Genomic DNA, 26,229 nt, shown 5'->3' with positions numbered 1-26,229 from the left:
CTTGGGTGGCATGGTTTAGTGTAGGGTGTCCCTGCCCATGGCAGGGCGGTTGGAACTAGATGATCTTAAGGTCCTTTCCAACCCTAACTATTCTATGATTCTGTGATTCTATGTGATGCCAACCCCAGGTGCTGTCTGCTACTAGGAATTTACTTTCATGCACTAAAGTGCTTTGGTCAGCTTTGAATTTCTACTCAGGAAAAGATATGGAAAGTGGAAAGATTTTAAAGGAGAAGATAAGAGGTTTTGGTTTGGTTTTTTTGTTATCAGAGAATGAAAAAAGGCTGAACAAACTGAGTCCCTTAAAGAAGGCTAAAGAAGATAGGTTATCAGTCTACAAATCTGTAAAAGATGCCCATGCAAACAGCTATGAGCAGTCAGCCCTGCATGTCCTTGCTCTGTTCGTGAGAAGTAATGAGCTCAAACTGCAAGATGTAACTTCAGTATTAGCATTAGACTACTATGTAATGAAATTGAAAAACTGTTGTAGGTTGCCGGAGAATGAAGTCACCTTCATTAGAACAGCAACAGTCTATTAACTGTCACCAATATTAGAATAGCAATAGTCTATCAGAGATGATATCGTTATCAGTAGTTCTGCTCAGAGCAAGGTGATGGGATAGATGACCTACTCAGATTAAGTCCAACTTTTTTCCTGTTACATGAAATACCTCAAACTGTTGAAGCCTACTCAGCTGTCACACATGACCTACTTTCATGATCAGCTTTTGCAGTTGGATGGCACCAATCAGCTTCTTGGAAGTCTTGAAGTGGAATGCTAATATCTAAGCAATTACTAATACTTTTGTGAAGACATTTTGCCTATCATTGACTTATTAGGTAATTCCTTCCTCATACACCCCTATGCTTGCTATATCATGCATATGAACTAAAATCACATGCAAATTCATAAAACTCTTACCTTACCCTGTTTTGAATCTTTTCCAGTGACCTATGTCCCTTGTGAGATTTCAACACTGTACCTTTCCATTAGCTAAGCAAATAGCAGAAAGGTCTGTAGGGAGCAGCATCAAGCCAAAAGTTCTCCAGGGAGCAGTATGTAGTGCATGAGCAGTGAGACTTTGGTTCAGCTCCCTACTTCCCATGCAATATTGGTGCCTCTTTCAATCATAGCTCCACATATATAAATGAAAGATAACAGTATCTCCCTGGAGAGACTGATTTGAAGATAATACACTAAGGACTGTGTGACAATACAGGATCAACACCTGTAAGACCTACTGACCTATCTAAGACCTGCATAAAAGCCGCCCAGGTATTATTACTATTTGTTTTGCTTTTATTTTCACTGTTGTTAATTGATTTTACGTCTTTTGTGTACTTTGACTAGAAAACAGGCTGAAATTTTCCTAGGGCAGGAATCGCACTAGTTGCAATGGGGTCTGAGCTTTAGGTTAGGTTTCTGGTGTTACTGCAACATAACCAGCTGTCCCAGCAGTTTGATAGTTTGGTTATGGAGTTAAGTTCCTCCCCTGTGAATAATTTGTGTACCACTTTCTGGATTAACTCATGCATATCCAAATTTAACTGTCTGCTACTATGGAGACAGTCTGTATGGAACAGTCGCTCAACTGAGTTTCCATTCATGTTGTTTACTGATGTTCTGGGTATAACTGGGGCGACTTGAAGTCAGTTATCTAAATCTTTGCTGAATCTAAATCACATTGCTGAATGCTGGCAAAGAGATACTAGATTCATGGTAGTAGGCTTCATATTTTCCTAGGATGTTTCTTCGTATCACAGTCACTTGAAAGGAACAGTTATGAGCCCATTGCTCATTTATTTGATCCTAATCATAGAGGTTTCCAGTAAAAAAATTGAATTCAACTAGTATCTGATGAGCGGAATTCTTCACCACTTCAGAACTTAATTTTTTTCAAGTCTGTATGTGTCTGGAGACTTAACTGGAGGGTGGGGGGAAGGCATGGTGGTATGGTTTGGAAACCAGTGACAGCCCTTGTCTTATGCAGAGTAAAGGTATACCTAAGCAACACCTTGGTTTTGTGCAAGAGAGGTCTTTGCTTACAGTATGAATGCTGAGTTTCTACCAGTGCTTTGCACGCAATCCTCAGTTCCCTTGGGAGAATGCCATGAAAAGAAGCAGTAACATAATGTAGTGGTGGATCATGAGGTCGCTGTTGCTCCTCTTTTTCCTGAAGTGAAGTACTGGCATATTTTCAAAAATATGTGTACTTGATTCATGTAAAGTCTATGTGATAAGTAGAAGGTAGAAGTGCTGAGAAGAAAACTTAGGAAGCACAACGATTTTCAAAGTAATATGGTTGTGGCACCAAAGAGAACTGATTTCAGTAAAAATACCAGCAGATCTACAGCATGGTAGTTTGAAGGATGCTAATGGCTGCAGAGCCAAAGCAGCAGTGTTTGCCATTCCATGAGCTGTCCTTCCCACATACCTGAGTGCATCTGCAAGCATGAGATGCCAGCTCAATGTGACATTCATCTTTTCATCAAAGATCTGCATTTCCAGAATTTTCATACTGGCATTTTCAAGAAACATAGATTTAAAGAGAGTTTACAGTGCAATACAAAGTAAAGTAGCAAAAATATTTTAAACTTTCAGAGAGGTCTTCTTGAAAAGATGTCTCAGAGCTCTGTTATGCAGTAGTCCCATGGGAGAGCACAGAGGGAATGTGCTGCTTAGGATAAGCACTACACTTTTGGGCAGCCCATACACCGACCATGAAAAGAAAAGATGCTTCTGATAAATTTTATTGCCTTGAATAGGGTTCAACAGATTGTTGAAAATCACCTAATGTAGCATGAGAGCCCGGGAGACATAGGTATCAGATGTGGAAAATGAATTGATGGGATACACATCCAGCCTTAAAAGCTTCAGCAACTTACAGGCTGCTGAAATAGCAACTGTACACACATCTAGAAGACAAGGTAGAGTACTGTATTCAACTCAAAATGTAAAAAGGATTTTGAAACCTGAGGAGGTTCCTGATCCCAGCTGAAACTGGCAGGAATTGCCAGCACTGCAGTAGACACCTCTGCTGTTCCTTTACTGACTAAATAGCAGATAAAGGCGGTGGGATTTTTTTACTTTTTTTCACTTTTAAAGTAGCAGTAGGCTTTGAGTTATGAGATAATACTTAATTCATCTCACTGCTTTTGAGGGCAAAGAAGAATATTATCACAATAATATAGTAGCCAATGAGAAAATTAACTTAAAAGAAGCCTTTGCATTCTAGAAAGATGGGAAATTAGAAACTGATTTTTTCAAGAGTCTTCATTTCATGGCACAACTTGCAAGGTTAAAACAGAAGGAAACACCTACTTGAATAAGGTGTGGTTTAGATGTTCTTGCTTTCTCCAGTTCAACTGCTATTCAGATGTGATTGACATTGAGATATTAGAACACCTTTTTGTTCTGTATCCCTGTACAAAAAGCCACCGCTTACAGCAGAGGTGGGGATTTGGCTGCTTTAGGTATAGGATGGGTGTGGGACACCCACGGCTGAGTCATGGGCTGTGAAGAATCTAATGAGGCAATAAAAGGGGGAAAAGGGCATAAACCCTTGAGATCACCTTTGGATTAGTTATTTTTTCACCAGAGGAAAACACAAAAAAGAAAGCTGACACCCATTCATAAACATGTCATTCAACACTAAGTAATTCATTCTCTGGGAGTAGTTTTGTTGATACTTGATCAGGCAAAAGGTTTTCCTAAAAGGAGACAATTTGTCTAAGACGTACGTAGGCTTTGTGCCATTTTTATAGAGTCAGCAGAGACCCTCAGGGAAAGGCATCACATCCAGCCAGCCAACCAGCCAGCCAGCTTGCAGGCCTCAGTGCCACAGAATGAGAAAGGCCCAGGTCTCAGAGCCTACAGTGAGGGAGAAACCTGCAGGACGTCAAGCCATTGGCAAGGATCAGCATGGACTTCGAAAAGTTATACAGGGATAGAAGGAACAGAAACTAGGAAAAAGGTGATAAAAGCCTTCAGAGCATGGGCCATGAATGAAACCTCCTATCTAGGGATCTCCAACTAGAAGCTACCCTATTTTATATTGAAAAGGTTAGCAGGCAGCATGTTTTGTCTTTAAGCATACAAAAAATACATATGTTTTTGAACATGGTGGTCAACTCTCTTCAGGTAAAGACAAAAACTACCACAGATAATTAGCTGTTTCTGCTTTCAGTTAACCAGATGATCTGAACAGATTAGAAATGCTACAGCTTAGAAGTAAGTCTGTATCTGACCAAGATCACTGAGACGCAAGTGCCTTCCACTGGTGCCCTAATGCAGAGTTATGAGTAATATATTATCTACGTACTTGTAATAATTACAGGTCTGACTTTTCTGTCTGTCACATTTTGCATGAAAGAAAAATACTTGCTGAATTGTTAGCTGTGTGCACAGATGAATCCGTGCATCAGCAATTCAAGGTTGGCCTTTGCAAACTGAGTAAGATGCATATTTGTTTCTTCTGCTTGCTTCTAATAGTAAAACCAGTTAAACTCTTATCACTAGCAGCAGTGGTGGCAGGTGTGTTTATCAATGTACATGCTTCGCAGGTTTCCAGTGAACTCATTTCACCTTCTTCATTTTACTGTAATGACAGTCCTGCTGCCTCCAAGTAACTGAAGGGAAGAAAGGCAAGCTTCCTAGAAAACTCTGTGCAGAGATATATAGCCCTGCCCAGTTTCAGCTCTTCCACAACTTATGTCAAAAACCTGTCAAGAGAAGAAGCTTCCATATATATTTATTGAGACAGTTCAGTAAACTCGAACATAGTTACCACATGTGGCTTCATGCGGCTTTGTCAGTGAAAGTAAGTGGAATTTCACGTTTACAGACAGTTAGCTTTCAAGGTGTGTATCCCAAAGGAGCTCAAGTGTGGTTTGCGCACTATTTTTTACTGCCCTGAGACTTTCTCTCCTTCCCCTTTTTTAAGAGAGCTGTCAATTAAAGTGAAATGTAACTGCCCAACATGACAAGGGAGCCTCTGTAGAAACTGTTTGCCTTTACACTTTCCCAGCTGTTGCAACTCCTGTACACCTGCATTTTATCTTGGTGACTTCATCTCATAACTATTTTCAGTTCTCCTTTTTTACTTTCGGAACATCTATTTTTCATTCCAGCTTTATGCCCTCCTGTGGAAGAGTCTGGCAGGAAGTGTTGCAACTCTGAAAATCCCCTTTTGAGAAGGAGCATTGCCTTTCTCAGCCCAGTTTATGAATTTCTTCTGAACAGAGTTGGTAGTTTCCTTTTGAGACATTTAATTCATATAATTATGATTCTCCCCCCATTTTGAATAGTTGTACATCTATGGAAAGGAAAGATGCCCTTCTATATTTTTCCAAGATACTGCTTTGATAGCCAGCAGGCAGTAGAAAAACATTCCATGGGGAAGTGAGGCAGGAGAAGCTGGATCTAGTAAACACTAATCAAGTTCAACAGTTTTTCCTGATAATCCTATAGCCTGGCACTCTCCTGTCCCCTGTGCTTTAATGTGTATGTAGTATGAGATCAACTCGCGATACTTCTAGGATCTCTATGTACTTCTAGGATCTCTATGATCTTCCAGATTGATACTGGAAGCTAGATTGTATTATAGCATTTTGTTAAATAATCCATTCTAAGTATGTAGTTTGATGCACTAAACTAAAATTCTTGCATTAAATTCTCCCAGTCTGCTGCCATTTCTCAGAATTTACAAGAGGAAGAAGAAATGACCTAATAATGCCATTTGCTTAATTCTGTATTTCTCTTTCTCATCTCCCTAGACATATTATTGGTTCTAATAACCATTGGTTTACTCCTAAGTGCATATAATGTATAAACTGTATTGTGGAAGAGAATGTTGTTTGGGTTTTAATTAGAAACTCAATCCCTGTGTATCCTTTTGGGACGATTGTAGGCATGATGAGCTCTACATCTTCTGGGTGAGAAAAAGCATCTCAGGAGGAGGAGAAATACAAGGGTATGGAGAGGGCTAATTGTGCCTGAATGCAGTTTAAGTCTGTTGGATTTTTCTTGCTTCATTAAAATACGAAAAAGGTGCTGGTGGAAAGCTTAGTGTGTTTGTGCAGTTCTTGATTGAATCTTATTACAGAATTCTTTGCTGCTAGAAAATGGACATTTATCAGATAACTTAGCAGAAATGTTCGACATATTTCAAAGCCATAGCACTTTGCTGTTGTGGCTAATTCAAGAAAACCTCTTGCTAGAGCAGATAGCAAGGCATCTTAACAAACAAATCAGCTACTGCAAATCCTTCCTCAGAGTTTAATGAGAAGGAACAATTTCTTCTGGTGTCTATTACATTTTAAGATAATTACCTGAGCGTGCTCTAGGAAATACCAAGGTATGTAACATCAGACACACAATTAAGCAATGTAATTCCATAAACACCGTATTTGGGAAAGGCAGAGTGTTTGAATAGACCATGTAAAAATTATTCCCAAATGGAAGCAATTGATTTTAATTTTTTTCCTTTTCTTAAAACAAGAGAATTTTTCCATGGTTTTGAGAGAACTAGGTGTCAAAGTGGAATAAAACATCTATATCTTAGACTAAAACTGTTAACTCTGTCTCAATAATACTTATATTATCCTTATATAATCTTATATTATTCCACAATTATCTCGCACACAATAGTACAATTGTCCTGTAAAGGTAGCTGCTAATGGAAAGTCAAAATTTTATAACTAATAAGAGAGAATTGTATTAAACATCTGAATTTCCCAGCACGACAGCTGCTTTGTGAAAATGGTAGACAGTATACAACTACTGTGAAGCCTCTGCATTTGTTCTGATGTACACAGGCACTCATATCCTGTCATAATTCAGGTCCATAGTCTTTCAACACACAGCTAAGAGTGAATACTACCCTTACCATTAAGGTCTGCTGAGGTTAAGCTGTGTCCTGATGTCTTGCAGCAGATTTCATAGTTTACAGACTAAGCTACATCCACTCTTACCCAAACAGCCACTGGTCTCCCCATTGCTGAACTTGTGTCTTAGTTCAGCCCTTGGAGATACTCAGTTCCCTCCTAGTCTGTTCCCCCAGTTTCCTGCAATACTATATTGTTCTTTCTAATTGGCCCAGCTTCCCTCTGCATTATCAAATTAGAGGTGTCTTCTGACAAATCAAAGATGCTTTCACTGTATGTACTAAGTAGATACAGGTGACCAATACAATTCACTTTCATTTTTAGAGACATGCTTTAGGATTCAAAGTTTAGAAAAACACTCAACTATTGATGCAAAGATGAGATGATGAGAATAGATTAGGTAAGAGGCAGAGTGTAGACAGAAACAGGTGGTGGTATTAGGCATTTTATGGTCTTTTCAGGTGCGATGCCAAGAGGGGATCAAGCACCCTGAGCAATTACATGGCAAGATAACGGAGGCAAACTGAACATCCAGCAATGCCTTTTTATGTGCTTGTGCCACAGAAGGCTTCAGCAGGAGACTGCCAATGCCATGAATACAAGATATTTGTGTCCTTGTGTCATGTTACTTCTGTACCTCTGCTGTTCCTCAAGGAATGGAGAAATGGGAAGCAAGAATTGCAGTCAGTGAAAGAAGAACCAGAGGCACAGAGCTGTGAACAGGGAACTTAACCACGGAGTGATGAGTACCATCCACCATGTGGTATTGCGCTCATGGCTAACCACAGCAGAAAAGGAGTGATTTCTTGGTTTGCATTTAGCTAAATTATCATCATGCCCATACTATACCATTTGCATTTTAGAGGTGGCAGAAGCATGGAGTTCCCACACTTCATTTTCATTCTCCTTTTCCTGGACCTGGATCTAAGCTCTTCAGTTTTGCCTCATCTGAGAAACAAAAAACAGAAGGAGGAGACAGGCTGAAGTAATAATAATGAGATTGAGCAGTAAATCAAGGAAGTTTGAACAAATGTAGCTAATTCTGTCATTCTGTGAAACAAAACAAATGTTGATTCAACTATAACTTGGGCTATGGAATCAAAGGCAGCTGAAAAGAATATTTGTATGAGTAAAAGCAACATTTCTGCTTGGATGCAAATCTGTTGCAGTTTTTAAAATGCAGTTCTAACATCAGAGATGCTAGTAAAAGGGATGATTTTCAGGATTTTGCAAATTACAGCACAGTATATTAAGAGGAATGAGTGGCAATTTATCTGAATCCGCAAGGCTATAAACCAGAACAGTTCAGCAGCTGCTACAATGGCAGCTAAACTGTCTTTGTGATGAGAAGGAGAGCCTCCTGGAGAAGAGTAGAGTGGACAGTCATGGGTAGGAACCATTAAAAAGCATCATTACCTATAAGTAAGCAAGCACTGCTAGAGCAGGCTGAATCGTGAGAGTCAGTAGCAGGCAGCCTGGCAATCTGTCTCCATTTCACTTCTGGAATTATTGGTTATTTCTTGATTTTAAGTTCTTAAAATTTTGTTTCCTTCCCAGTGATGATTTAAATTCATCTGCACATTTGATTATTGTATTGTAGGAGTTTAATTAAGTATGTAAAATTAAAGAATAGCTTCAGCTCATCCTGCGGAATTTGCACCAGCGGGACACCTTAAATGCTGCTACAGCTGCTGCCTTGCCAGACCTGAGGACTCCAGTCTCAGGCACTGTCAAGCCAATGCTGTTCACCAGTGCTTTGTTTCAACGGAGAAATGTGGTGCATACAAGGGATAACAAAGGCAGCTCCTTTTTGAAGAACACAAAATAGATTAAGCTGGTCTCAGCTGAAAAGGATGCCATCAATTTATACAGCAGCCTGCTCTTTCAGCTGAAAACATGGGAAATGGAGCAGCACAAATGGGTGAACTGCTTGATTCTTCAAAATATTTGTGAGATAATTAATCTCTACTGCTTTCTTTGTTTGATAGGGCACCAGCTTACTGCTCCATTACATGCAATGATATCACTGAGGAAGGCAGGCATTTTCAAATGAGAGAAAACCAGAATTTATTTTCTCTTTAACACAACATTCTTTGTGTGTTGAGAAGTGAAAAAACAAACTGTTCCTGTGTTCACGGCTCCTCAGCACTGCAGCACTGAAAGTTTAGGGGCAAAGGAACAGTTGTAAAACAGAAAGTGGGGGCTAAGAAAGTAGTGCCAGACTTTGAGGAAGAAAGTACTACTGTAAATATACCTAATGACTAGGCATAAAAAGAAGTACTGAGTGATTCCTCATGCTCTTGTGAACTGAAAGCAGTTTGGTGAGAAACCTCAGGGCAATCATTCCCAAGCTTGCTGGAACAGCAAGACTCTACGATAGTAGCGCTGGCTTCCCTGCTAGAGCACTCCCTCTTAGCCAATGTATGGATTAGTTTTAAGAGGGCAGTTAAGGAAAATAGTACAACCTTGTGACTGAAGGAAGAATAAAACCATGATAATAAATTCAGCAGAGGAAGAGTTAGAAAATTGAGACATTTATCAGGACTATTATCTGCTGTGACAATAGCAGTATTTACCCTGAACATCTTAGTAAAGAGCAGCTTGGGCCGAGAGCATTAAAACTGCCTTACCCCTATTTAAATACCAAATTTCAGCTGGAATCAAGAGGCTGAGACTCCTGGTACATAGGAAAGCAAGACAGAGCTGAAATGCCTGTTCTTGAGTCCCTAATTTGAGTTCTTCTGTGTTTAAATTTTTCCTTACATGGCTAGAGATAATTTTGGTCTTATTTCTCCAATGAGATGTTTAAATTCCTCCTTTACTGCTCAGTACTTCATTCAAATTCTCCAACTCTCAGAGCAAAAAGCATTGCTTTTGGGTCTTCAGCGAAGAGTTCTCTGCTCTTGGAGCAGAAATGCAGAGCTGTAATACAGAAAAGCTTCTACAGAAAGCTTTTTAGCAATTATTTTGTAGTCAACTGAAATGTGTACTTGTTTATCAGCAAAGTACTTTCTAAACACTTTTGTTATAGTGTCTAAATGTATTTTATTGTAGCTTCTAACCAGTTTCTAAACACCATTAAACAATTAAAAAGGAAAATTTATTTGCCTCAGATTTCTTTTCCTGTTGATACCATGGTTCCCAGAATTGCCAAGCATTCCTCCCTTCCGTAGCTTTTAGTTGACTTGTACAGCATTGTTGGCTGTGTTAAATCAGGCAGGCTTGACCCTTTTGCCTTGTCAATGTTACCTGAGATTTCAGCTAGTTATGTTTTGACTGGATTGAACAGAAAAGCTTTCCAGTTACTTTTTTCCCTTGCCAACCTTCATTTTTCACTCCATCTTACCTTGTACAGTGCTCCCAGGACTCTTTAAAATGTACTAAATAGTGGAGCAAGACTCTGGAGTTGGCAGCCCCTGCACACAAGCATCTTCAGGACATCCGGAGTGCTGAACTGTGATGAGCTGATTCAAATCAGTGTCTCTCTATAGCAAGCTTTTGAGGCAGCATCCTCAGCCCTGCAAATCCCTGCAGGTAGTCCCAGAACAGGCCAGACAGAGCAGACATCCCTGCCTCACGCGCTGGAATGCAGAGGCTGAAGCTGTACCCCAAAATCTGGTGACATCTTTTCATTTGTCCTACCACATCTGGGAACAGCAAGACTCTTACATAGATGGCATCTCTATGTGAAACCCATTTAAAGTTGCACAATACTGAGTTCTGATCTTAGGAGATCTGGTAAGCTGAGCAGGGCAGGTTAACAAGTTGTCTTCTGAGCAGACACATCCTATACGCATCATTGGCAAAGGACTGGGGTGTGCTATTTGTGACCTTTGCTTCCAAATGCACCAAAGCACAGCTTTCTTCTTACCCAGCAGATGGCCAGCTGCTCTTAGTAGCAGAAAATAAACCCAAGCAGAGGTTTTCTTGCTAACATTTATAGCTCTGCAGACGAACACTTTAAAGGAATGGCAGCTTTGTTAAAACATAAAAACCTATGATAACTTTAAACTCAAGGCCTGAATTTTTTGTGTTCTGTGGTGGATCTCCCTTTTCTTCAGACAACTCTCCTTGAGGAGTAAAATATGTGCCAGGCTTCTGGGAAATGCAGCATGTGCTCCAGGGATGTGTGGTGGTTTCTGCCAGGAGTGCAAAGGGCTGCAGTAACAGCCTTTGTATCCATGGAAAAGCTTAGAAATATTAATTACAGGAGAAAATATAAATAAATGCTTTGCAGTTTTGTTCAGCAAAACTCTGTCATTCCCTGATCTTGTTTTTTCTCTGGAAGTTCATTGCTGCTCCCACAGGCACCTCAGGTTTAGCTGGATCCAGCTGCAGCTGGTGGTCGCAGTTCTGCCTAGTGCCTGTGACTGTAGGTTGTCAGAGGGTGCACCTAAGTGGGAACAGGAAAGTCTAAACTTGAGCAAGTATTTTCTCCATATCTCACATTCAGGATTAACACAGCAGCTCAGACAAGGTACCGAAACGTACAGTTACTCATGTGGGGGGGACAGGTTCAACTCACATGCTTAGAATTATCCCTAATGTTTTGTCTCTCACAATTAACTTTTAGACAGTAGTTACCAGCATGGACTGGCTGATGGACAGGCATCTTCTAGGATCAGTAAAGGTCTCACAATGACAAGATGAACTAGCTAATGGAAACAGCTAGGAATGGAAAAACCAACCTTTCATCCATCGCTAGGACATTGTGTGCCTAACGTGTAATCGCAACTGTTGGCAGGTACTCAAATGGTAGAGCATGAGGTACTTAAGAGGCTTAGACTGACCAGTCACAGGCTTTGTCAGCCCACATCTCCAGGAGCTGAGGACACAGCAGCCACCAGTTCTCCTCCCAGATCCCTCTTCTGCCTTTCCTATAACTGTTACAGGCAGCTATATTCAATCACCAGGGGGGGATACATACACCCTGACAGACATTTCTGTGGTACATAAATTATAGAAAACAGTTTTCTGCTTTATTCGATATAATTTCTACCACAATTTGAGTTAGTGTTTTATTATTTTCGTATGTAGTTATTTAGCTTTTTCTGTCTGAAAATCTCTTGCATGGCAACACAGCAAAGGATATAAATTAAGAAAGTATGACTATGCTAGCAAGCTAAGAAAACTGGCACAAATCTTACAGGCAGATAAAGTAAATAAAATAGCGTTAACAAGCATGGAAGAGCATTCCAGATTTTGAAATTACAAAGTCCCTTTCAATAAGCCTTTTACATTACTTAAATACTGGCTGTAGTGGGCTGTGCAAACAGCTTTAATGTCATCCTCTTGCTGAAACAGGAGGTTATGCAACCAGACCACAATACACATATTGCCTTTGAAGACAAGTTTAAAAAGCATTAAAGTATTATAAAAGTATCATTACAGGAGCAAAAGCTCTAACTGCTCATTTTACAAGGCAGAAAGGTTGTTTAAAGGCTGTGCCGTAGTATAGTACACATGTAAGCCATAAAAAGCAGCCTTGGAGAGAGACGCACTGCCTGCAACAGTCAGTAAAGGGTGCCACAAATGTCTGCCTTTCAGAGGTGGCAATAATACTGCAAGTTCACATGCGAAAGTATGTGCAAATGGGCTAAGAAATGCCAAACAGGTGGAATGAAAGGTTTCTGGCATGGAAAGTAACTAACCCGAGGGGAACTTCTGAGCAAGTAAGGTCAAGCGTGCTTCTCTTCCATGCTAACATTCTCTGCCATTCTGCCCTTCAGCCTTGGTGTCTGTTACATTGATACGCTTTTACTATTTCCCGCCCTACCCCAGGTGTCTCTAAGCTTAGTGTTTGATTTTTGGCACCCTTTTCCCTATCTTGCTTATGCTTGTTTCATGCCAACAGCAGCTGCATAGAATAAATCCTGTGGGTTTTATAGAGCCATTGTTCAACGCTGTGTTAAGAGTGCTCCTACACATTTGCAATGGTAAACAACTACAGAAAGAAACTGGAATTAATAAAAGATGTAATAAAAAGGCAGACCTAAATACTGTTATACAGTGAAAGCAATTGGGAGTATGCATGTAGAAAAATACGTCTTTGATTAACACATTATGAAGGAATGATCCTTTTCAGGGGAAGAGCATGTAGTATGCATTTCATCCATCAAGATGCGTCATTGGTATTGTGTTTTGAATACAGTTTTGAATAAATCCTGTGGGGCAGGGATGTTAGATTTGCTTTCTTCATTTTCTAAGTAAATGTCAGTGTAGGTACTCTTTCAACCAAGTGACTAGTACTCTGGTGCATACTGGAACAGCCTCAGGGATGAGCTAGTTATGTTCGGACTACAGTTGTTCCAAAGGGAGAGAGATTCCAGCTAAAAATACAAGTCTTAGCTCTTTTGTATCATACCGCCTTTTGCAGAAGAGAAGCATTTGGCATACAGCTCCTCTGGCAACTCCACACCAGCTCAGAGGCTGCCTTGCAACAGAGCTATTCCTTGGAGTCCGCATTGGCCCTTATTGCTGGAAAAAGAGAATGGCTTGGCTGTAGACTTTTTTTCTTACTGGGTTACCCACAAATCACTAATTAAAAAGAATGGATTGTTAAAACAGATGAATTCAGAGTTACCAGTAAGACTTGCTGGTTTAAGGACTGGTTTACATTTTTACATTTTTTTTTTTTACATTTTTTATAAGAAAAGAAAGGGACAGTAAACATCTTCTGATAACCTTTTATATTCCACTCATACAGCTAGCTCCTATTTTGTGGAAAGCTATATGTACAGTGTGCATCTTTATATTATCTAGAACTTCAGAACACAAGATGGCAGTGTACATACTGTAGTGATTTCAGGCTTTGAGCTGCTCCTGCTACTCAAAGACAGCATGTAACATTTTATTCAGTCCTATATTAATCTGACCATGTACTTGGCGGTATTAGAAATAAACCTAAAAGTATTTGTCAACCGCAGAAACAAATGCAATTTGTCAGTAATTGAGTATTGCATGAACAAGTTTTAGGTAAAGCTTAATTCAAGATTTTATCATACATAACAACACTCCGGAGACATTAAAAGCCTCTTATGGAACTCCTCAATTGCAGTAACAAGAGGGTATCCGTTTATGAAGGAATGGAAGCTGGCTCAGTCGCAAGAGCTTCGGAGCAAAACTGGCTGCTGGGTAAAAGCACATAAGAGAGCTGGCAGCCTGAAATATGTGAAAAGCTCAGGGCTCTCAGAGGAGCAGTGCAGACCACTGGAGTGGAACAGGCTGAACAGTGTCTACAATTGAACAGGTGCCTTTCTATGAAAAAACCAACAAAGCAGACAACTGTTTGGCATGATGATTCAGAGAAAAATAATTCCACCAAGAAGCATCAAATTAGAGGATAGGTCTCTGGCTGAGGACAAAATCGCTTAAAGAGATACGTAGAGTCGGACCTTTCTGTGTGTAACTTCAGAGAAGGCTCATTCAGAGGCTCTCCAAGTACCAGTGGGCTAAGAGAACCACAGTAACAATCCTTCTAAGCAAGTCTTTTTTTCTTGCATTCAGTTGAGTAGTGGAAATAGTAGGTTTAGCTAAAAAGTTGTCTTGGCTACTTCCTGAGCTGAACCCCTAGATTTGGTTATGCAAACATGGCCTTATTAGAAAGGCTTGATACATAGTAGAAAAAGCCCTAAGAAAAACAGTAACATTTCAGAGTATAAAATAATCCTGGAAAGCATTATCCCTGTGGGATGTGAAGACTGACAAAATCATAGGCAGTCCTACTTTCTCCCTGGGGGGTGCTCAGGTGACACTGCCTCCCTGCACCTGAACTCATGGCACTAACAGGCACATCAGATGGACTCTGGAGATAAAAACTCAACACCAAGGTTCATAATTTCTGGATACAGCTTTTAATTTAACATAGTTATTTTGAATTAGATCATGAAGATATATGTATTTCTCTCAGAACAGGAGTATATGTCATCCTCCATTTTACTGAGCAATGGAGAACCTCACAGCAGTGTGAGTGGAGCGTGGCATACAGAGCTTGACCAATGTTTTTGATAGAAGCTGTAATTGGGAATGCTGGCCCTCAAGTCTACTTTTCTTGTAGTCATTATCTGTGCGTGAAAATACTGCCCTGTTCCCAATCCCTCAGTCACAGTAGCTCCAATGAAAAGTTGTCATATTTTTCATGGTGGCCCACTCCTGTCATTACAATTGAATCGATTGCTGCTTGTTATTGCCTTATGTTCCCACGCATAAATCACTGGGTTTATTCCAAGACACTTTTTTCCTCCTCTCTCTTTCTGAGTTTGCACAAGACTGAATTTGGCATTGACTCAAATCAAATAATTCAAATGTCATTTTTGCCTGGTATTTAAACTGAGGGTGGGTTTGTGACTAAAATACAGTGTCTTACCTAGCACCTTCAGTCATTTGGTCTATTTGTCACAGTGGATTACAGAAAGTGTGGCATGCACAGAATTATGCATGCACTTTTCAACCATCTAAAATGGAGGATAAATTGAACATGTCATGGTTGTAGGGCAGTAATTTATATTTAGTACAAGCTGGGAAAGGACCAGAGCCAAAACCTCAGATCTAAATTACCTTGAGTTCCAGGGAAATTTTAATCCAAATAAAAACTTCACAGCTGTTCATTGTATAATTAGATGAACCAACAAGAGACCATGTCTCAGCACTCCCAAACTGAAGAGTTTACAGCAGAATGGAAACTTTGTGACTAAGTCCACAAATGACCTTACACTGACCGTTATCACTGAAGTTCCCTGTATGCGATTATTGCCTCTTGATTTCTGCATCTGTTGTAACCACTCCACATCTCTGTTGGCTTTGCGTATGTCCCTGTTCTCTGCTCCGTAAATGAACTTTTTCAACCCAATAACATTTCCTCACTGAGAGTGTGTTATGAGGATTCACAAACTCAAGATTTTCTATATATGGACTATTGAAGTTGGTCTTAGGGTCTTTTCATTACAGGTGCTTATTCAAGGTTTGATTTGCAAGGGTCCCTCTTCCCTTTGGCAGCCTTGGGAATTGCCTGCCTTTCAAATTTCTGTGAATGCAGGTACCACCAGTAATGTCCAGGTTTGGGAGGAGAAAGGAAAACATTGCCTTTTCTTGCTGCTTCTGCATGGTCTTCCCTACAGACTGTCCCTTCTTTTGTTTCTAGTCAAAACCCCACCGCTTTTTTTATGGCCCACAGTGAAATTCCTTCTTTAGGTAAAATAGTTCCTTCTTTTCTGCACAGAATCATTCCTGATCACACCCTCCTTTACTAGGTATAACCAATTTCCCCATAATCAAAGATAATATACCCTCCTCCCACAATAAAACGTAGGTGTACTAGAACACCCTCTCCAGTATTGCACAAAAGCACCTCTTTGACCTGACCCAACGCAAACCAAAATTCATTTTTTCCTATAAACCAAATGAACTTCTCCCCAAAATAAACTCTTCTCTTGACATTAAATTATAATGACACTTGCAAATTCAGGAAGTCACGGGTCAGCAGAATTATAGTAGTCCTAGAGACACTTTAACCTTTTCACTTACTACAAGCATCATCCCTTTGCCTTTCGTCACCCCTAACGTTAAAGGCAAGGTCTAGTCTATGAAGGGATGGAGCAGGAAATGTCAAGCAGGCTGGAGATTACTATCTTCTGTTCCAGCACGGACGCGAAGGCACCAACTGGGGCTTCAGAGCTGTTCAGGGCAGAGAGTGGCTGGGGAAAAGGAGATTAGGAGTTATTGCTACCACTGATACATTCCCCAAGTAAACACTGACTGTAATAATGAAAGTAAAAGGCAATGTATTTAAAACTGGCAAAAGTAATACGCCTGCGAAACGTGCTGGCAAATGGTATCATCAAGGCCAAGTGCTTAGCAGGATTCAGTAAAAGGTTATACATACATATTCATACATTTGTGTGGGGAATTAGATTGGGCCTGATAAAAATTCATAATGGATATAAATGTTCACAGTTCAGGGCATAAATCAGCCACCAGCCCGAGGTTAGAGAATAACTTCCCCTAAAGCCAGGTTGTTACATAACTATCCATTATATCTGGAGTAGGAAAAGGAGGTTGAAGAATAGGGCAATTTCCTCAGAGGCATCTGGGAATTACTATTGGCAGACAACTAATTTAGATTTGATCTGGTACGGAAGTTCTTATTACATCAAATAATGTAATTTAGAATTAAAGCATATGATTTATTCTGTATTTCTTACTCTCCATGTAATCAAGCTCATGCCTGAGGGTAACTGCAAGCCTTCCCCTTATAAACTGGCCAAAGTTAGTGAAATTCACTGTTTTCTCACAGAACCTCCTTAAAAACAGCTTCAAATTTTCCAAGGAAGTCAGGCAGAGTCCCAGGAATTCAGTTTGTTGAAAAGCTGACCAACTAATACAGACAGCTTACTGTCTGTATTAGCAGAGAAAAAGCTGCATGCATGAACTGCAGTAAAAATCTCATACTCTGAAAAGTTCTCATTCTTGCTAAGTTTGCATAATAACCTAAAAAGACTTGCAGAGCTCCTGAAAATCACGAATTACAGCACCTGGGCTACTCCAGGCCTGCTTTTCCTGCTTGGTATTGTCAGTTCACCTCAGCAAAACATAGTATTCAGTGGACTTGTTTTCATCAAGGAGCATACCTCCAGCTCTCTTGTTGCACTTGCAAACAGTCTGCACACTAACATAACACATACTGCATGCTAATAAAAACAGCCTTTGTGACCTTGCCAACAGATAGCTTGATTGAAAATCAAATCCTTAATCAATTGATTAAGAAACACTAGGTGAATACCAGGAATCTTTTACGTTCAGTGCAGGGGTCAGGGGATACTAGCTGCATTGTGGTAGTTTCTGGAATGCATGTGATTGTAATTGCAATTACAGCATGAATTATCATCATAATACATGTAGGAAACTGAGGAGCATTTATTAACCGAACATCTCACCAATTTTCTCAAGGAAAAAGAATGGCACTTGGCAACAACCTCTCTTAAGCATAATTTCTGTTTCATGCGAGTAATACTAGAAGCATGGCACAGTGATCACTCAAAACCTGGAAGGTTCTAGGGCCACAATCAACAAACACTGTGGTCTTATTAAAAAGAAAAATCTTGCTGTGCAAACTTGAATGACCTCTTTGGACAGGTTTATAAAAGGAATGGCTGAAGAGCAGGCAGCACATGTAACGTGGTAGATGTTTTTGAAAGGTTTCAAATCATATTGCATAAAAATCTTACTTGAAAAATGAATCCAAGCTGGCTCTGCTGGGAAAGGTGTGAGTTTGTTGAGGAGCGCCTGTCCCTTGACGGTGGGCAAGGAGGCCCCGTCCCAGCCAGGGCTCCCCCAGCTCCCTGCCAAGCCTCTAGGTGCTGGAGGCAGGAGGTTTTGCAGGCTCTAGTCACCAGGCTGTCCTCCTTTAACATGCAGGGTCTGCAGAAGTAACACGACTGCTTTATGGCTTTCTCAACAAATAGGGCAACTCCCTTAAGCACAATTAACTCTTAACTGTGGCAGCATTATCAACCCTGCCACTGAATCTCAAATGAGGGTTATGATTGCATGGGGTGGGCCTTGTTGAGACCATTTGACACCAGTCTTCTGCCAGCTGGATATGCAGTTTTGTTGTGTCTCCTGCCTCCTGCTGCTACTACTGACACCCTGCCAGCAGCAACCAATTTCCCTGTGAAGCTCTCAGGCTGCTTACAGCCCAGCTGCCTCCTTCCACTAGCTACCAAACTGCTGCTCCAGCTCCCTCATAGGCTTCTTCCTTCCAACATGGCTCACAGCATGCTGGAAAACTCAGTATACACTGGGAACCTCAACACAGTGTTGCAAAGACATACAGTACTTTGAACTGTAAGATGTTTGAGGTATGATAAATATGGGTGGGAGGGCTGTTGGGGCTTTTTTCTATTACTTTCATCAGGAAAATAAACTTCAGCATGCTGCTGACATTTGCAATTGTACATCACAAAAAAACTGCAAATACCAGTGAAGAGAGAATTATAGATGGGGTCTAAAGAAATGACAGACTCAAAAAGTAATAGCTTTGATCTAGGGTAAGGCAAATTGATAAATAGCGTGCAAATAATCCAAACAATTTTTCAGTGGAAGAATAGCATGAAAAGCATGAATTGGAAAAGAGAATGATGGGAAACTCCGTCTTTTGCCCTGGCAGCTAGATGCGAGTTTGCACGGGATATGGCAAGGCAAAAGAGCAATGTAATTTTGGACTGTGCATGAGGAGCTGTAACAGCATCAGGTTAAGTAATTTTCTTTATGATTTTGGCCTAAAATACTCAGTTCTATCCAGAGCACTGTCAAAAAGACAAAAGATAAATGAGACAGAGTTCTGAAAAAAGTCAGAAAAACGATCAATGGCTGGAGGCCAGATTTGTTTGGACAAACGTGTATAAGTTCAACTTGTCCAGACTTCTAAGAGTGATTAAGAGGAACCCATAATGGACAACTTCTTTGGAACAGAGTACTTAGAAATACAGAGTAGAAAAAGAAGGGTCAGCAGGTCATGAGCTGCCAGAGATCCCAACACTTCTTTGTTAGCTGCTGCTGAGCAGCCGCCAAATTATGCTAGTAGCAGGTCTCAAAAGAGTGCATAGAAGTGAGGGTTGCATTGATATTCTGAGAATCGAGCTTAGTTTTTGTTTCCTCAGAAAGTCACTTCCAGAGACAAACCTCCCTGTATTTAAATAAAAAGTAGGCACACGGTCCAGTATAGTGCTGAGGATCACACTGCCTGCATGATACTGCTTCCTATTCAAGTACAGTCTCCATCCATAGGCTCGGAGGGCCATGTCTTACACTCTCCCTACAGCAGATGAGGAGTGGCAATACCATGTACATAAATAATGGCATACTTAGGGGAGGAGAAAGAGATGCAAGTTAAGCTAGAAAGGAAAAAAAGAAGAACAAGACAAAATACTGACAGAAACACCACAACTCCAGGGTTTCTGCATTTCTATTGCCTTCATACTGAGGCATAGAGGACAGGTTGACACTGGAAGCCAGTCTGTGCAACTTGGTGAAGGTATTACCTATGCTGCCTAGCTAGCAGTGAGGCTACATGAGCATTGCTGCGCAGCACTGGCGTCTGCCCTCTTGCCTATGCCCATCCTCATAACCCTCAGTGCACTTGGACATTAGCATCCCACCAGATGTATCAGGACAGGCTCAGCGCTGGCGGCCACCGGTAGCTAACAGGCTGCTATGTAACAGCCCTCTGGATGAGAAGCAAAGCATCTTGTGCATGCAGCTGCTCCAAGAGCAGCTCTTGCAGAACAGTGTGAACAGAGTCAGCAGGTTGCTTAGATTTTCAACATGGTAAGTAGGGACTGTTTGCTGGGTATGGCACATGACAAGAGGTTGAAGGAGTAAAGAGCATACTGCATTCCCATGTCATGTGAATATCAGGAGGGAAATCTCGAAAATTAGACAGACGAGACAAGGAAAAAGTGGCAATAAATCAGCCAGTGTCTCCCATCCTCTTTGAAACTCAGAACAGGAAATAACTTGGGACTTCCCCTATTTAGCAAATGCTTTTGTTACAGCTAACGGCATACTGAGATGAGTTAGAGGATAAGGAAAGTATTTCCTAAAAGAGATTATGACTGTATCATGGATTAAACACTATTTGGGTTATTAATTCTATTTGTATAGATACAGCTAGTATACTAAAATACTTTGATAGGACAGATATTCTACCCAATGTGTGTGTTATCTCTTGCATCATGAAAGTCAAAGAGACCTCAGTATTATTCTTGTTTTCACATTTTCTGGATTTTTTTGGGTGCAGAAGGGGCAACAAAAAATCCATGAACAATTATAGTTTGCATTTGAGAAATGTCTAGGCTCTCTGAGCTCCTGGGAACACTTGGGAATTTAAAGGGAAAGAAGACAAGCAGGAGCTGTGTCAGCTCACCTATGGCATAAATGCACTCCAACACTTGGAGTGTTGGTGGGAGTTCAACACCATATTAGACACAGGCTTCTGGCTCCAAAGCACATGATGCACTTTAGACTCTTTGTAATACGTTTCTTTATAGCTAGTCTGGCTTCAGCAGTTCAACTCAGAAGGTCTTTTAAAACCATTCCCAGTATATTCAGTGCAATGCAGGTTGCAAATGTTTCTATTCATGGAATTTAAGATGGAATTCAAATCACTATATATATGGGGTCATTAATTCTGGGATAAGTTCCTTCAATATTTAATTCTAGAGCAGTTACTTTATTCTAGAATTGCTCCAGAATTGTTTTGGCTCCTGAAGGTCATAGAATATCCTTCAGCAGCCATACTGATGTTGTAGTATGCCCTGGGTAAAACAAGAATCAGGTTTCTAGTTGGGTTACGAGCACAGATAATATAATTTATTTTCTGCAGATGCCAGGACATTAAACCTTTCAATTGTTTTCCCACCAAACTGAATGAGGCACTTCATTAATACAATTACCTCTGTATAATTGGAAACTAAATCAACGATGACCGCGTGATTTGAATATTACTTTAAGTAATTTCATTTTTATGATGCTATTTTGTTGTACATGGTATTGCCAAATAGCTTATTCATTTTCCTGCTGACTGTGATTTGAGTTTGCACCTTTCTTTGAGAAGGAAGAAGCATATTTTCAACCTTCCTAGCTTTCTGGGATGCAGTACATATTGCTTTTAATTATTCAGACTGACACACATTAACACTAAGAAGTCCATAGTGAATGAAACAAGAGGGAAGGACCAGGCAGATTGTAACTACTCTGGGAAGAGGAGTGGGCACCAGAGGTCTTTGGCAAGGCCCTTAAAGGAAAACAAGAATGTGGGGTGACAACCAACAAAGACCTTGAGTATCGTGAGGGATTTCCCTTGCTCCTTTCAGAGGCATGTCCCTAGTCACTGCATTTTCACTCTTCTGGAAAGAAGCCATTTTAAAGTATTTGGACATATAACAGGGATAAGAGCCACAGACTGCTCATTCTGTGTCACGGTCCTTTTGAATCTCTCAAATTTACAGGTTAATATACTCTGTAAGTTAAACTTTGGTTTATGAGCTCATTTGGAAAGAAAACAAATCCAACAAACACGGGTTCAATCCCCTTTGTACAGGCTAGTCTAGCACGTGAATTCACTAATTCAACACTGAAGTCACAATGTTTCTAACTCACAAGTTCTCTAATTCATAATTCACAATACATTAACTCATAACTTGTAACTCGTGCATCTACAAGCAAAATAATTATGTAGCCAACAGTGACAGTGCTCATCCTTCCTCCTCTGTCATGCTGCAGGCATCGCTTGTACCACACCAGGAAGCACAATCATTAGCGTTTTATCATCAGTGTTTTCATCATAAATCTAAAACATAGCACCATACTAGCTACTATGAAGAAAATGGCTCTACCCCAGCCAAAACAAGCACATTCTTCACTCCTTATTCCATACCATTTACATCATATTCAGGCCCCACACTATCCAATAGATCCTCAGTAGCCCCTTTCCCCCTTTCCATCCTTTGATATATACACAGATATCATTAGCTGATGGACCACCCCTGTAAAATGTCCATAAAATGTCTGTGAAGTGTCCATTGAGTTCATTAGTCCATGACTTGGGTTCTGTCTGTTACAGTTGTCACTCAGGACAGGAGAGGTGGTATGTTGCGTGGAGTTACTTGGCCAGCTCAGGTTGGGTCACTGCTGCACTTGCACTGCCTCTTGTAAGACTGGTCCTCCACTGGTAGTGGTTTCTGCTATAGTAATCCCATAATATGTAACTCTAATCATAGGTTACAACAATTTAAAGGTATATCCATCACAATCTCTGCCTCTGATCCCTTTGGACACCACAGTGTACCTTCCTTGCCTCTGCTCAAGCATGAGCTTACCAAAAGACCCCAGTCCCTTAGGGGTGGATTTGTTCCAGTGTGGACTTACTCATGGGCCACAGTCCCTTCAGGGGTGTACCTGCTGTGTTGTGGACTTACCCATGGCCACAGATACTTCAAGGTGTACTTTCTCCCATGTGGACTTACCCTTGGGCCACAGCCCCTTCAGGGGTATACCTGCTGTGGCGTGGACATATACGCAGCAACAGATGGTTCTGCTCATACCCACAGCCACAGACACTTTGGGATGTCCTGCTTCCACACGGACTTACCCACAAGTCAAGTCCTTTCTACTCAAATTGACACTGGAGCTCCAGCCTGTCCAGCACAGCAGCACAGGAACAGCAGTGATGCCCTGGCCACTGGCCATCAGCCAGTCGATGCACTTGGGCACTGCTGTTATCAAAGTGCTCCCAGGCACCGCTGGGTAAGATGATAAGACCTACAGCAAACAGCAAGAGCAAAAAGCAGCTGCTAACAAGCAGCAGGCTCTAAAGTACAGCAAGGCAAGCGAGACCCATGGCAAGCACAGGAGCCTAGTAATTAATAGCTAAACAGCTGTATCAGCTATAAATTCAGCCTAGCAAACTCCAGTCAAATCTGTCATTACCTTGAACCCTTTGAGCCCCACACTGGGCACCAGAAAGGACTGTCGTGGTTTAACCCAGCTGGCAACTAAGCACCGTGCAGTTACATGCTAGCTTTTCCCTAGTGGGATATGAGAGATAATCAGGAGGGTAAAAGTGAGAAAACTTGTGGGTTGAGATAAAGACAGCTTAGTAGGTAAAGCAAAAGCTGTAGTAAAGCTTCAGGCAAGCAAAGAATTTGGGCACTATTTCCCACTGGCAGGCCATCCCCAGGGAAGCAGGGCTCCATTACGTGTAATGGTGACTTGAGAAGAGAAACAGCCTAACTGTGAAAGTCCCCCTCCCTTCCTCCTTTTTCCTGCAGTGCAGCTTTTACTGCTGAGCACAAAGCCATATGGTATGGAATATCCCTTTGGTCAGCTGGGGTCAGCTGTCCCGGCTGTGTCCCCTCCCAACTCCTTGTGCACCTCCAGCCTACTTACTAGTAAGGCAGCCTAAGAAAGACAGAAGGCCCCAGCACTATGCAGCAATAAATAAAACATTCCTGTTATTAACACTGTTTTCAGCACAGACCCAAAATACAGCCCCATACAAGCTACTGTGAAGAAATTAACTCTATCCCAGCCAATCCCAGTTCAGTAAATACATAAAAAATAATGTTTAGTTGACCAAAAAGTCAGCATGAAAGACACAAGAAGTTCAACAACTAAGAAATGTACTTTATCTTGGTTTTTATGAAGCTAACTTAATAGAAGGTGAATTTTTAACATGCAGTAGTGGTAAAATGTGCACCCAGAACTACATGACAGAAAGCTCTTCTAAAAACAGCTATCCGTTGAGATCTGGCTGCTGTTGCAAAATGAAGGACTGCAGAGTGATACTGTCATGACAGCAGCTCTTCTCTGAGTAAAAAGGGGTATGTGTGTATGTGTGTGTGCAAACTGCCTCCAAAGGCTTCTAAAATACTGCCACAAAGGGGCTAACTTGTCTTTTATGTGTTTTAAATGTATTGTTCTCAAGAATCTTTCAACTTGAAATTAATTTCTAAGGTTAAGTCATCAAGCCATAACAAGACTGAAACTCTGACAATCATGCACTTAAAAGCATTTCAATGTCAGTTTATTCTACAGGATGGGACAAGTACCGGCAGTAGATAAACCATTCCTGATTCCTCAGAGACAAATTTAAAGTTGAACTTTCCTCAGGAAGAATCAGGGTCTGTATTCTACTTGTTCACACTCATGTACAAAGTCCTACCATTTCTTGTATTTCCATGGTTCCTGGGAATGACATCACAACCAATAGTTAATGTCTGCGATGTGCAAAAAGGCTGCAGGCATATAGCTACTATTTTATTAATACTAGAGACAGTCTTCTCCAAGAAGTGAAGAAAGAACCAGCTACTATACTTGCGACTGTAAGTTAGCCTCATCTAACTTTCAGATGGTAAGGGTGAGAGAGATGAATTCCACCCATTGTGGCTGAGAACATACCATCTTATGCCAACAACCAAGCAGGGTTCCATGGCCCATCTTATGACTGTGCCATGTAAGAAGGGATGTGCCGCATGTGAGGCTGATTCCATTGGTCCTTGGCTTACATCTCGTGCAGAGTTCTCTGTGAAACAGAGGATGTCTCCTTATAACTGAATGAAAAATACATTTTGCTTCACTGAATGCTTTCATCAGTGTTTTTCTAGTGATGTCACAGGGACTAATTTTAAAGTCAAAGTTCTCATTAAAAATGTAACATTGAAAAATCTCCTAGTCAAAATCCCAGCTCCTCAGTCACTCCTCATTAGAGCTTCAGTCAAAGTAGCCACTGCCTCAAAGTTCAGATATTCAGTGTAACTTAGGTTCACTTGGCAAGTCAAGACTTGTCTTCACCATACTTCAGAGGTTTGAAAGGTTTTATTCCAACAGATATTGTCTTCCATTGCCCTTTTGTTTGAAGGAATCCAAACTAGCAAGGTCTTTAAAATGTGTATTTTCAGCAGTAGGTGGCACTATGAAGTTTTTATCTTCACTTATTCTAATATAAAATAACATAAAGTGTTATGCAGATACATTAGAAAAAACTTCATCAGAATGTTGTTAATAGTCCACGATCTCAAAATATGGCCAGATCTTTCCATTTTCCTACCATTTTAAAGTGTTTTCCTAAAAAGTCTAATGTGAGAGTAGGAATAATGGGAATGTCTAAAATAAAAACCGGTAACTTCAATATAGTATTTCAGCTACTTTAAATTTCCTAGAAATGATGTCTGTTCATTTGCATGTAAGCTGTAATATTGTAATAATGAGTGCCAATACACATAGACTAGGTTTGTAAGTTTTATAAGGTAAATGAACATATTCTAAAAGGAATACAGCAAATGGAAAAGCATTTGGGTTTTTATGTGCTCAACCAAAAGTTCATATTTACAGACAGAGACCAAAGCATTATGTGTGGGCTCATATTTCTCTATATATACCATATGGAGATGTTACTATATCCCAAATATACTCCAGTATTAGAAGGATGCAATGTTAGTAGAAAACATTTTCCAGGTACTTCAGGCTGCCTAATCAAATGAAAACAACAATATTGCAGAAGTATTGCTCATACTTTGTTTCAGGAAGCTTCTAATGCCATACACATCCCTTGTCAGCAGCATACAGTGGGAATAGTGCAGAGATAAGCATTTTCATTAAGCTGTTTTTTTGGGTGCCTGCCTTCCAGTCAGAAATGAAGCGCTGGTCTGCCTGAGCTCAAGGTGTGCAGATAAGGAAAGGAGAAAAGAAATCAAGCAAGGAACACAAACTAAATATATAGTCAATGCTCTTTTATCTGCCCTGGCCAGAAAGTGTCCTTGCCTTTTTTCTTCCATTCCAGGCTCCAAG

The 26,229-nt window shown here is 40.6% G+C and overlaps 1 long non-coding RNA gene across 3 annotated transcripts; it reads right to left on the bottom strand.

Moving 5' to 3' along the window:
- Positions 1-4,528: 4,528 nt before the first annotated feature.
- LOC308223163 lies at positions 4,529-23,117 on the bottom strand. Of its 3 annotated transcripts, none has more exons than XR_013957245.1 (4): positions 23,033-23,117; positions 13,250-13,362; positions 10,232-11,278; positions 4,529-7,833 (listed from the first exon to the last, which is right to left on the bottom strand). It is a non-coding gene; the product is annotated as an uncharacterized lncRNA (long non-coding RNA). The 3 variants fall into 3 exon arrangements; XR_013957246.1 differs by having other exon boundaries at positions 22,908-23,046; XR_013957247.1 differs by lacking the exon at positions 23,033-23,117 and having other exon boundaries at positions 13,250-13,792.
- Positions 23,118-26,229: the final 3,112 nt, after the last annotated feature.

Source organism: Psittacula echo (genome assembly GCF_963264785.1).
Source record: "Psittacula echo genome assembly, chromosome: 6".
Classification (NCBI taxonomy): domain Eukaryota; kingdom Metazoa; phylum Chordata; class Aves; order Psittaciformes; family Psittacidae; genus Psittacula; species Psittacula echo.
Note: the sequence above shows the minus strand (reverse complement) of the source record. Positions and strands in the feature narration are given on the sequence as shown.